The sequence below is a fragment of the Numida meleagris genome, chromosome 3, assembly GCF_002078875.1.
Source record: "Numida meleagris isolate 19003 breed g44 Domestic line chromosome 3, NumMel1.0, whole genome shotgun sequence".
Taxonomy (NCBI): domain Eukaryota; kingdom Metazoa; phylum Chordata; class Aves; order Galliformes; family Numididae; genus Numida; species Numida meleagris.
Genome location: NC_034411.1, coordinates 47,856,026 through 47,870,119, shown reverse-complemented (window position 1 = coordinate 47,870,119; position 14,094 = coordinate 47,856,026). Strand labels below are relative to the sequence as shown.

The 14,094-nt window shown below is 36.8% G+C and overlaps 1 protein-coding gene and 1 long non-coding RNA gene across 5 annotated transcripts in view; one reads left to right on the top strand and one right to left on the bottom strand.

The window, feature by feature from the left end:
* Positions 1-14,094, bottom strand: part of SASH1 (SAM and SH3 domain containing 1) — a 540,276-nt gene that overhangs the window by 270,823 nt on the left and 255,359 nt on the right. The window lies entirely within an intron of this gene.
* LOC110395264 overlaps positions 5,131-14,094 on the top strand; it is a 41,452-nt gene continuing 32,488 nt past the window's right edge. For all 3 annotated transcript variants that reach the window (XR_002436272.1, XR_002436273.1, XR_002436271.1), the window contains exons 1-2: positions 5,131-5,835; positions 10,992-11,032. This is a non-coding gene — a long non-coding RNA (uncharacterized LOC110395264). The remainder of the gene's footprint in view (positions 5,836-10,991; positions 11,033-14,094) is intronic.

Here is a 14,094-nt window from a genome sequence, read left to right as displayed (position 1 = left end):
ATATGTTCTTAATTTAAGAACTCAAAACATTTCCTCCAGTAGCTGAAGTTCAGAAATACTGAAACATGATATAATTTCTACAGATACAACTGGTCATATTCATAGTATTATTAAATCTAAATAAAATGAGTTGCTTAAAAAAATCGTAACTTATGAGATTTGTTCATGAAAAAAGCAATTACAGCTATTTTATTTATTTATTCATTACAAAGCGTAATAACATAGCACAGGCTAAATTATTTCCTGACCTGTACAGCCTCTAGCAATATTAACTTCAAGTGCACAGAAGTTTTCAGCTTATAAAGTAATACACATACTCCACACAGGATAGTGCTCCAAATTACCTAGGCACAGCATAGGTTCATTTGAACTTAGAAGCCTTTGAGGACTTCGGAACACAGATTTATCCTCCACATACAATTAACCAAATTCACATGGCACTACTGCAAAAATTACTTACGTTCCTTATTAATCAGAGATTAAAAGCCTTAAAACCATGCCTCCAACATTATCAGAAGAGAAAAAGCAACACACTCCTGAAGTTTTTATGCTTGTAGGAACTGAGGAATGGATATTCATTTACATACAGTTATCAGATAGATAGAGGAAGTTGATACCTATAGATCTTTGTTATAAATACATATCGCAAGAAATAAATCTCTAAAAAAAGCATGGTCATTTCTCTGCTGCAGCCCAAACCCCTTTAGAATATACCTACTATTGGGCAACAATTCTTAAATTATTGAACTCTGTCAAAGTCATCCTTTTCTCTCTAATTCAGAGATGGGCAGCACTAGGTGGCAACATGGCAGACTTAGAGAAAGGTCTGAGATGGATGGTTAACTATATTTTCAGTGTTATAAGATAAACTGATCTTGCAGTAACTGAGTAGTTTGCTTATCAAAACACTGTCAAGGAGTCCTTGACCTTTAAGGTGCAAATCTTTCACTACATTAAAAAATAGAGTAAAAGGTACACAGTAAGCCTTTTATTTTAAGGTTGGCATTACTAACATTTTCTATTTAACATATTAACCTTGGACAAGAGAAAACTTCATTGCCATCTAAATGGTCACATGAACTATGATGTGTTCAGCTTGACAAAATGACCTTTCCGAATTGTGCAGAACAACAGCTAGACAACTGTAATAGTTTCTTCGGCCAGGGGGTATTATCACGGCTCTGAAGATCGATGTGGCTGGTGTTAATTGCAATTACAGTAATCTTTTATGTTTACTTTGGAGAAACCGTAGAAGTGAGCACTATATTAAAAAATCTGTGAACACTGACTGTACAAATGTTTTGACATACTATATTTAACAATTAGTTCCGTCAGGCCTGAACAGATGGCCTTTAACTCCAGCTACAGAAAGGACCAGCATTTTCAAAGCTTGCCCTTGACCTATACTGAATTAATAGACTGAAAGACACAAAATACATGACATGAGACGAAAAAATAGCCAACAACAGAGGAGTGCACCCCCTAAAGTGCTTTCCCACCGTTTGCAAAGGTGTGCCTAATGATTGGAACAAACATTTCTTATGTGAAAGCAAGACTTATGGCCTTTCCAGGCTATTCATATGCTGAAATACTGGTGTAAAACCTAGACAAAGTGAAATGTTCAATTTCGATCTCAAAATAGTACACTTTCTAAAGCATAGGAAATGGTTCATTTGCCTAGTAAGATTCCACTGCAGGACAGCTAACCAATAATATTAGAAGTACTTTAAGCACTGTTAAAAAAAATCCTACTTTAAGATTATTAAAAATACCTTGAACACTTAAACATTTTTCCAGCACATACGAGATGAAATAGGGAGACATATCAGAACAGTATATAACCAAGCACCAAGGATAGAAAAAATCTGGGAACAGTAATATATAATTTATTTTTAATGAATATTATTGATTTTCAGACAAGTCCATGACCGTTTCTCTACAAAACACTCAGTGCTTTCCAGCCCTATCATACAATATTAAAGGCTTCATTAGAATATGAGGGAAGACTGAACATTTCTGGTTAATAAATGATAGTATTGATAATGAAAAACAATATTTAGTATCATAAGGAAACCAACAATTATCAAGTTTCTTAATGAAATACTGCTAACACAAAGTTTACTTCATAATAATCACTATACTGAGATTTCTGAACAGAACAACAATAATCAGATGTCACACGACACCAATTAATCCAGTGAAAATACCAACAGATTTGATTGCTGCTTTCAAATAATTGCTGGAAGCTGTTTATTGACTGAAGATGTATAATTAATGTAAGCAAATATTGCAACTGTAATTCATCATTAATAATATAGACAGAATAAATCAATTCATCTAGAAATTTAAAGTTTCGTGCAACTGATTATTATTTAAGAAGCAATGCAAATAAAACAACCCTCAATACAAGGAGAGCATCTGAAGTAGTTCTCAAATGCATACCATAGTTTAGCTAATACTGTACTATTTATAGAGAAGAATAATTTATTTTAGCAGTGATTTCTATTTTTCAGATCTGATAATCAGGCTTAAATTTATTCTCAAGTTGTGATTTTCTTGTCCCTATGCAAAAGTCATCAGGATGACTTGAAAAAAAAATCACAGTATTAAAAAAGTACATTGAGAGTTTGCATAACTTTTAAAAAATGTTTTTGTTATATTTAGTTTCAGAGCAGAAGCTTTACATCTTTTATTATTTACTATCCAAATTTAATTTCTTCTCAAAATGGTAGGTGGAACATTAGACAAATTCAGCTAGGAAAAAGATCTCTGGTTCTAAGACTGAGTCACTACTTTCTGTATGATGCGTCAAGAAAAAAAAACACAACATAAATCCTTCAGTATTACCTTTCAACCAAAGGAAAAGAATCGACTTTCCATTACTGTTGAGTTTTCTGTTAACTCAATCCTCATTTGCACATAGTCCTTCCTGGCAATAACATAATGTAGATAATAAACAAGGCTGTGCAACTGCATCAGTGTGAAACATTGTGTGTCTTTGAATTTGATCTGTTACTGTTTTTCTTCAGTCAATATGTGTAATGGGGTTGGTTACGACGTTGGAAGATGCATAAAAATTACTAAAACCCACAAAATCCTTGCATCATTTGTTCTGGACTTTTTTTCCAGAAAATAGATAGTGCAGAGGAAAAAAAAAATAGGTCTAAAGGATGTTGCCATGGTGAGTTTAATTCTGTATTTACATATTCACTGTGTGGGAAGTCAGCATATTGGACAAATTACAAGCTTTAATAGATGGTGAAATGTTCACATTTCACATTGTCCAACTTCTCAGCTGAAGAGCCTATTTTTATTTATAGAAGTGAACCATGCAGCACCCTAAGAATTGTGATCCCAGACACCTCAAGGCGGGCAACTCAGTTTAGCTACTATTTTCAGAGATTACCTTTACCTATTTGTCTCAGTTCCAGACTATCTGCTACGTATAAATCAGCATTGTTGATACTGTCTATGATTAAACACTGGAAAAATTCATCTTTAAATGAGGAAAATGATCATTGTCCAATTTCACAGTGGTGTTGTTGATATATCTATTAACATTTATATATGCAGACCCTGTAGCAATAAAACACCATCAAAAATTCACAGGGACTTAAATTGATCCATTTAAACTGGATTTGAATAAGGTACAATAAAATGGGCATGGGGACTGTACACAGAGAATGATAATGAAGAAGGGGGCAGGGAAAGATACAAATTTTCCTGAATAGAGTAAGAATTTTGTGTAGAAAAGACGTCCATAATATAATTACAACATACATGCACAAGAAGATCAAATGGAGACCTTCACAATGACACTTCCTAGCACAGGAGAGCTTTATTTTGTAACCTTAAAAAGGCTAGTGCTTTAGTGAACGATATTATGCAGTCTTGATTTACTTATGAATTAAATGGTGTGTACATGCACAAACATACTCTCAACATTAGTGTTTCACAGCGCATACTTTGTTATTTCTGTTTCTCTTGCACCTGGAATATTATGTTTTATGCATCTGCCAGATGCACGATGAACAGCAGATTACAAAGCACTGTACTTAACATTTAAAGCAAGCTCATGTGGTTTTATACTACGTTGCATTAAGAATATAGACTGCAGAAGTACTGCAATTTGGTTTATTATTAGTGCTTTTGCAGAAAGCCTTTACTTTACCATTTTCTCCTCCTTCAGCTCACCTCAAGCTGCTGCCATTACATCATTCTTTTCCATAAAGCTCTCCAGGCATGGCAGAGCCCAGTCATAGAATCATAAGTCATAGGACAGCTTGGGCTGGAAAGGACCTTAAAGATCCCCCTGCTGCAGGCAGAGCTGCTGCCCACCAGATCAGGCTTCCCTGGGCCCCATCCAATCAACCCTTGAGCATCTTCAGAGATGGGGCATCCACTCTTCCTCCAGGCAGAATATGCCAGGGCCTCAATGTCCCCTGCGTAAAGAATTTCTTCCTAACATATAACCCACATTTTCCCTCTTTTAGCTTAAGGCCATTCCCCCTCATTCTGTTACAGTCATCCACCTTAAAAAGTCAGTCCCCCTCATGCTCATAAGCTCCTTTCCAGTGAGAAGTCCAGCAGGGTTTAGGAGGTTTGGTAGCCCAACCACTCAAAACTCTGTGCTGGCTCTAGCACACCTGTGGATGTGTTAGGTTCTATGCTCTTGCATTTTTTTCCTTAGCTTTGTGTTGAATCTCTGAATGTCATTGGATACCTCCTTTCAACCTTACTACAACACTAATTTTGTTTACACTCTTAGTCTTCTAGTGACTTTTTGGAGGACAGATGCTCATTAACATATATAATGTCAAATATGATAAAGCTGATACTGAAAGGAGCCTCTAGGTGCTACTGTGGTACAAAAAAAACCAAAACATTTTCTCTCTTTTTTGATAAAGATAGGTCAGAGTTGTTGATGTTTTATAGGCAAAGCCCCAGAGAAGTTACATGAATATCAAATCAATTCCCCTCCTTTAGTACTATTGCTAGAGAAGCTTTTTCATGTATTTCCCTTTAACAACAACATCAAAGAACTAAGGAAAACAAATTTTGCATTACGAAGTCTGTGACAGAAAACTTTTCACTTCAAACAAGACACCAAATATAAAGCTGACAAGATGAGACATTTACACACTAATTAGCATTAATTTCTTTACTGAATTATTAGTTGAAGAAAATGTTGTGAGAACCTGTGATTTAAATAATTTTCCCTTGAAAAGTACTTTTCATTGCCAAAATGGGTTCTTAGATTCATATGTATGGATTGTACATATTGAAATTGATTTTTACAGATTGGCTTATGTTTCCACATTTATAACCAAAGGCTGTAAGTACTGTATAAATCACAGTTTTCATATTCAGGATCAAAATGGTTATACGTGATAAACAAGACTAAATCACATTTCTAGGTGACTAACAACAAAATTCTTCACAAACACTAAGCAGGCAATAAAGTTGTAACCCTTGTTTTCTTTTAAATGGAATTACCACCTAACTAGCAGACAAATACAGTCTGGATTCCAAACTTCCCCAAGAAGGCTCCATGACAATGGCAGAACTACACAAATTCTTTATCTATTACCTATTCTTTCCTGAAACACGTCACAAACACTCAAATACCTCATTGGTCACATTGATGCAGAGGTTCACAAAAGCATTACAGGTTAATGCACAGCTACCTCATGTGAATTCTTTTCTTTAATATTCATGTATGGAGAACAGATTTCATGGATGAATGAATTTATGGAGAATTAGAAGCGATTAATCTCTTTTTTTTTTCCCTCTACAGGTTTCCTCACATGTAAGGAGAAAGGACATTCACACAGGGTAGGTGAAAGCTAACCTTAAAAAATTTCATGGTAAGGGATCATACCCAGAAGAAATGTGGGAAGTCTCAGTGAATAGCAATTAAAAGCAGGTGTGTTGAGACTGAAATGACAGAACATGAGAAAGGTGCTCAGGGGAGTAGCTTATCTCTATCCTAACAAGGTTTTCTTGACAAAGGAGAAATATGATGACACAGGCAGCCTATATATAATTTATGAATCCTTGGCATTAGTATAATGTTGACATGTAATTACTTAAGGATGACTATATATTTGTGGGAAAGAGGACCAGAAGACGCCTCTGTGGGAAGGGGATAAGGTGAAGTGTTTAGCCTAGCAGCGTATAGGGTAAAGAAGCTGCCTGGAATAGAAACCAGTTCAGTAAAGTTGCTGAGGTGGTCACCAGTACACAATAACAGAATGGAGCTCCAACACAGCACTAGCACAAAAGAATGAAAAAAATGAAAAGCTTCATTTATTAGCAGGTCGCATCCTGTCTAAGTAGAGGGTCAGACAGAGAATGAGTTTAAAAAGGGCTGCTTTCTGAAGGACCTTGGGGCCAGTGAGAAAAAACACTACAGAGATTCCTACTTTTGCATTTCTTGTGTTAGTTAAAAAAGCTAATCCTAAGCAATGTGAGCATATCTGTAAGTTATTACCTGCCATGCACCCCTGAAAAGTTATTGTAAATATGTAACATCAGGGGGCAGAGCATTAGAGCATGTAAGTGATTTCCAGATGCACATGAGAGCACAAACTTTTACTAAAAAACATATTAAAAAAAAGTGAAGAGAGAATCCTGCCACTTCATATTCCAAGGGAAGATAGAGCACAACTGTCCAGTATGGGAAAACTCAGACCAGCAAAAATCAACAGTGTTAAGTCACTACAGGACTGTGGTCACTCCTAAATTTTGATGATGCAACATTGTGCCCGTGCCAGGAAAGAACAGCAACTGAAGTCAAAACTCAAAGCCATACTCCTAAACAGCTTTAAAAACACTATCTTCTGCAAGAGTATTCGGCCAACTCTCAGATCTCAACGATTCTGAGGAAAAGTTACATACCTAAACAAACAAACAAACCCCACTGTTGTAGTAGGCGTGTCATGGAGCTCGGGCTGTAACGCGGAAGGCCCTTCCCCATATGCTTGCTATTGGTTCACCTACATACTTGAACCTGTGTCATAGACACAGGGGGTTGTACTTCTTTGTTTTCATAACAAAGGGCACAACAACTCCGTGTATGGCCTTTCGGAAGTGACAGGTCAGAAGCAGGATATTCAATATGATTGGCCAGAAGTCTGCATGAGCTTCTGGAACAGTCTAGTAAAAGATAAGAAATACTATATAGTTCTGTAGCTTTTACCAATAAATGCCATTTTGCTGTACATCATATTGATGTTACGTGCAGTTGCTGGCCAGGGACCAGGTTTTGGTTCTCTACGTGCAAGAATAATACTAAAAGGGTCACCAGAGTTCGGTAACACCCCACCAAAACCAAAAGAGCCTGGATGCTACGGCCTAATCTATCTTCCTGTGTACTCAAGTGAATCTTAAAAGTTTATACAAAAAAGTGAGGATTTGCTATATACATTTCTATTACCAAAAAATGACTTTTGAAATAAAATACATTTCAAATATACTAAGCAGTAAATTTGAATCTGAATTACACCAGTACACCCTAGAATGCTTATCTGCAGGCACTAGAATCTCTCTGCATATTAATATTCAGAATGAGATACTGAGGATTGTTGTGGTCCCTCTCCTATTCTGCTTGCCTTGGCAGCTGGTATGGCTGTGTGCTTGCTGCTCAGTGTCTTTTAATCACTGAGTAGTTATTTTATACTCTGCATAGAGAGGTGTGCCTGGCTTTTAAAAATAGCTTTCTGAAAAGCAATTAGAACACTGATCACTGGATCACACAAAATAGTCAAACAATACAGCACATCTATGCAAAGCACAGACCTCAGAGATAAAAGGATTATTTCAAATTAAACAATCATGATTTTTGTCTGCAATTTATACTAGTGCATTACGTGCTAGGATATTGAAAGCCTATCTTAATGCTTTGGTCATAATGAGCTTTAGGACTTCTCTAGGGACACATCTGTAGCTTGGTTCAAAATCTGTAAGTTCTGTTTTGCTGAACGATACCATGGTTTTGTCCTCTGGTTCAATAGGAGACAATTTAAAAAAAATTGAATAATTTCAAGCTCAAAGGAATAGATCAAAAAAGTCAGGTGGCATAATGCCACAGCTGTTTCAAGAGGACTTATACTTCCAAAATGATCACAGCTGCCTTGACTTGCAAGGGGATATATTATTATTATGGCAAAATATATTGAGTAGGAACAGCCTTGCTCCTTTCAAAGCAGTTTTCAACCTACAGTCAAAGTGTAGGCTGAAAGCAGTCAACCTGAAAGTCAACATGACTTTCAAATCTCAGTGAAAGCCTCACCCTGCTCTTGTTTCTTAAATCTGTGTCTCCCCGTGTATATTATGGGGAGTGTTTTCATTACTGCGGACTGGACAAGCAAGTGGCTAAAGGCAGGTGTTTGGCCTAGATGAAATTAAAAATCACACTATTTATGCTCAGCTTTCACTGAAGGTCTTAGAGATCCAAACACTAAAGCCAGCTAATTTATCCAGAAGCCCTAAGCAAAGGCAGTATCATCTAGTGAGTAAGAATGCTTACTCACTAAAATGCTCCCACTGTGCCTCCATGGAGAATTACTACATTTTGAGGAAATGAATGCTGAATATTTAGGACTGCATTCAGTCTTTCTTTTCAGAGTTAGTTTATACCCCTCAGAAAATATAAAGCCCCATATCCTAGCCTTAAATAAAAGCCAAAAGATTCAAGGAAGATGTTTTTTTTTTCCACTACTGCAAAGTGGCGTAGTTGACTAATGTGTTACTCTCTGTGTAATGGAAATGAATAGTGAGAGATGGCACAACATCATAGATGGAGAAGACCAGTCAGACTGTCAACAGGCAAATCACAGCTACATGTTGCCAAATCACAGTACCCAGCATTACAGACAAATTTAATAAGGCTCAGCAACGCACACGTAATCCCCAATTCCTTTTTTTCCCCAACACTGGCATAGAAATTGGGTGGAAATTTCTTGGAATTACCATGGTTTTGCTGATTCCAAAGACTACCTTTGCAGCACTATAAAGACTGTGAGGCTTACTTAGTAGAAAACACTGGAACACACACTTTTTTTTAGCCATATGAAGCTCACTTGATTGCACCCAAAGGTTTATAAGTATGAGGAATATATCAAGATCTTCTGCTTTCAGAACCACCAGTACAAGTAAATGAACACTTTACATGATATTTTGCTTTCATATATTAATTTCAGATTCACAGTTGACATATTTGAAACTTAAAGTATAAAAAGGTTAAAAATACAAACTCTACTGAATAAAAACCAACATATCTATTTAGGCTACATGAGATAATAAAAAAATTGACATCAAAGAAGCTACCTTTTTCAGGCTTTTCAAAATACTTGTCATTAAAGAGGGTTTGTTTAAACTTCAGACAGGCTAAATGTCTGCCACATTTTGACTGAAAGAATTACCTTTCCAGGGTTGCAATTACAACTGTACTTAGTTGTCATGGTAACGTGGCAACATATAGCTGTTGTCAAATGAAGATATCAAGGGGCAGACAGCAATTTTCAAATCACTGTGTGCCAAGCGTCATTTTTTAATGGTATATCTGTGCTCAACAAGATTTCATAAAAAGTTAAAATTGGAAAATTAACATTTTAAAACAATGTTTGAACTACATTCAGTCTGCAATACTAATATCTCATTTTACTAAATCATTTTACTTTAGACACTAGCTTCAGTGTCTGCTTTTTATTATCGTGCTCCCAAAATACCAGTACAACACAAGGAGCTGAAAGGGAAAAAGGCTGAACTACAAAAGTTACCATGCTTTTGTGATTGCTTGAGTTCTATTTTCCTCCATCTTTTCTTTCTGTTTTAATTGTCCTGCTACCTTGGCTTGGGTATTTTCAGTCAGATGCTCTTTTTGACCTGTACTCTAACTCCTTTTGAGATAACAAAAGGAAAAAAATGATCTATAGTAAAAGCCAGCCCTGAGCTTGCCCCAGTGATGTGAAGCTCTGCAAATACTCCAGCTGTGATCTATTTGTAAAGGCTGAAGCAGAATCCAGAAAACAGACAGTACAAACACGGCTTTTGCTTCTTTTCAATGGCAGCTCATACTGTGGTGCTGTTAGCTATATTGCTATTTTTACCTCTGAACAAGGTGGCTTTGCTCTGTCTTATATAAAGGGTTCCAACGAAAGTTTTCCAAGTTGGTGTGCTATTTACACAGGCTTCTCAGACAATGATACCATCTATACTCATTAATGCCACATCATACAGCAGTGCCAGTTTGACACAGATCAAGCATGAGGATAGGACTGTGCATCCTTCCATCCAACCTGAGAGTATGCCTATGTTTATGCTGTAGCAAGGCAGACGACATTTCAGTATAAAGTCTACCTGAACACCAAACAGTGCAAGAAGAAAATGACCCCAGTATAATCGGAACTTTCTTTGGACAAAGTTATTCTTCCAGACTTTTCAAACAAATTGTAACAAAAGTAGCTTATTCACCATGTGGGTGACTGAGATCTCTTTGATCTACATCTAAATCACCTCAAACCCCAGATTTACCACTTTATCCCCACCTTAATACAGATCTGCTCAGCTCCTTGAAATACACAATACAGAACTAAGCACTCAAAACTCAGAGTGGAAGTGAAAAGTTGTATCACTCATTAGTTCAAGTAGTTAGCACATTTAGAACGCACAGGTTTATTAAAAAGACAGCATCAGCATGAGGGTTTTTCCAATGATTATTTTTTAAAGACGCTTGGAAGCATATTGTTCTATTACTCCTAAACACATTCAGTAATGTTCAGGCTACTGAAGGTTACAGCTAAGAGTAAAATACCAGAAAATATAACAAACTTTAAGCAAAATAGATGTAGGTACACACCAGTTTTTTTAGTGGGAGATAATTTCACTTTATCTGTAAGAAAAGCTTAAATTGTTCAAAATAGCAACAAATTTCTCTATAAAATTACATACTGTTTTAAACAGTGAAATTACTGATTTTGTGTTTTCAGATTTTCACTGTTAGAGTGCTTAAGAAACATCAACAAGAAAGGTAAGCAGCACTCCACTATATGCCATTTCAGAATTAAATTCTTGTCTATATTCCCTAAGCAACTACTTCAAAAAAAAACACAAAACACCCTGAAGTCCAAGCTACTACATATTGCTTAATTGTTACTTCCTCAGATTGTAGAAATTAAAATCTTGCAAAATTGAAAAAATGAACTTTTTCCTTCTCTAGTTCACTGAAAGGCAGTGCATGAAAATATTTTCCATAGAGAAGGAAACATACTCAGAAGTGATTAAATCCAAGCACCTCTTCCATAAAAATTTTTCTTCAGCCCAAACAAATATGACCAGTCAGGTTTCCAACAAGTTATTCCCGCAGAGAAAAAGAATTAGATTCCTATTTATTAAGAAAAAAAGAAATAAAGAATTCATAGAATGACTTTTTTTGGAAGGAACCTTAGAGATCACCCAGTTCCAACCCCCTGTCATCATCAGGACTGCCACCTCCCAGATCAGGCTGCCTTGTTATCCTTAAAATTACATGCATATGAAGTAAGAACAAGCAAAAAAACCAAACAAAACCAAAACAAAAACACCTCCAATTATATACTTAAATAACTTCATAGCTTGTCTAATAGCTATTAACATTTTAGAGGAATATACAACCTTAGTAGATGATCTTTTGTTGAAACAATATTTTGTACTAAAACATTCCATAATTTCTTAATCATAAGTTGGCTGCAGTTGGCAGGGACTTCTAGAGGCCATATGGTCCAATCCTTGGTCAAGCAGGGACACCCAGAGCAGGCTACTCAGTACCAGGCCATGTCCAGGCTGCTTTTGAAGATCTCCAAGGAGGAGACCCTACAACCTCTCTGGGATAACATGTGCCAGTTCTCCATCGTCCTCCCAGTGCTTCCTGATATTGAGAGAGAACCTTCTGTGTTCCAGTTCGTGCCCACTCTCTCTTGTCCAGGCACTAAGCATCGCCGAAAAGGCCTCATTCCTTCCTTTGGGCATTTCGACATATTAATGCAATTCTCTCTAAACCTTCTCCATGTTGAGCAGTCCCAGCTCTCTCACAGGAAAGGTGCTCCAGTCCCTTCACCATCTTTGTGGCACTTCATTGGACTTGCCCGTGTGTCCATGTCTCTCGTAACAGAGGGCCAAGAGCTGAACAGAGAACAAAAAGTGAGGCCTCACCAGTGATGAGAAGGGAAGGATCACCTCCCTCGATCTGCTGGCAACACTCTTCCTAATGCATCCCAGGACACCACCAACCTTCTTTGCAGCACATTGTTGCCTCATGTCCACCTTGGTGGAATAATACATAATGGATACCATACTAATCACTGCATCTTTGTCCAAAATATAAACAATCTGTTTCTGCTCCAGTCAAGCCCAAATGGAAGAGGTTACCTTCAGATATCTTCAATCTTCTAGTTCATGTGCATTTCCACAAACAAAAGCAATTCCAATTACTAAGTGAGAACATGTGTTTTCAGATAGGGAAGTGAATACAATATCTTTCTCGCCCCATACACCATACATATAGTATTATACTGGGTAGTCTATGTCAATCTACACTTAAAATTACATGGAAAAATATGACACCTACATGTAAATGCCTTTCCAAGCCACTCCTTGCTTTATTCCTCTAAAGTATTCAATTATATCAAGTGGAAAAATACTTCATTGAAAATAAGTTTGTTCTCCCTTCTCTCTCCAAATGCATACTTACCCAGTAATGCGATCATACCTACCAATTATATTTCACAGGAGGAAAGTCATTTTATGTAAATCCTAGTGCTATTTCTCCAGCTTCCCTGCTTCATAGTTCAAGACAGCTAGAAATACTGAAAGAATAAATCACACCAAAATAATAGGCAATAACCAAATAATCAGAGCTGAAACAGATCAAAACAGTGGACTCCAGAATTTCCAGCTCTTGGGACTGAGCCTTGGAAATGGCTTAGCTGGTCATAATGGCTTAGTTTATTGGCTTAGCTTTATGCCACCTTCCTCTTTTCTTTATTCTTTACCTTGGTACTTGGCAGCAGAGAGAAAAGCTTTTATATCTCTGGGTGTAAGAAGCACGTACTGATTACCCTGAGTGAGGAGAACATGTAAGGGAAGACAACACCTTTTTCACAATATGAATATAGAAAATCAACTTGTCAAATTAGTATTAATATCTTTTGTATTAGAATCTTTCTTCACCCTTTCATTCATTTTACCTTTCAATCTACACTGCAGCTCTGAGAGGCACAAGTGTTCTTGGTGTGCTTTACAAGGACGTCTTGGCAAAGGAAGTTACATATCTTCTACGCTGGACAATGATGTACTTACACAAAGCAGAAGAACATACTAAGCAATCTCTCAATTCACTTAAGAAAGCACCTGCAGGGCTCATTTGAAGGCAGATGAACTAATAAAACCCAGTAAAACAGTCACCAAGAGAGCATTCTATTTTACTAAAAGGATTTGTAGCCTCTTCTGCCATCCCATCCCTCAATAACACATACAGTTTAACTTACTGCTCTTATCTCACTCTCTACCATAATAAATCAGAGGTAGGAAAAGCTAGTGGAGAGCAGAAAAATAGCATTTGAAAACATGACCTTTGCACATGGTAATTGAAAACTACAAAGAATTAAGAGTGCAGAATGGTCTCCTGGACACATATAGGCTGGGATGTTTGAAGCCTGAAATTATCCATTATTACAACTCTAGACTTATATAGCTGTGCTACCGAACTGTAAACTCAGGTTCAGTTAAATAGAGTTCAAAGTGTTAGTGTGTAATTACAGAATCATAGATACTATACAGACATGCTATTACACTGCACACAAGAGAGCATTATTTAGACAGCCAACCACTTGTTAGGATGTATCAGCTGCAGCAGCATTTATAAAGTGCATCTACTTAGACCAAAGTCTCTGTAACTAGCACCAGAGAGCAGCTGTGTCTTTCCATACCAATGTTCCCGCCATTACTGCAAAAGCCATGTGAGGAAAAAAATCCAGATGTAGTTAATGAATAGGGGAACAACCAGTATTGAAAACGTGATTCTCCTGTTATACCCTCTAACTACCTCTTTTTTTT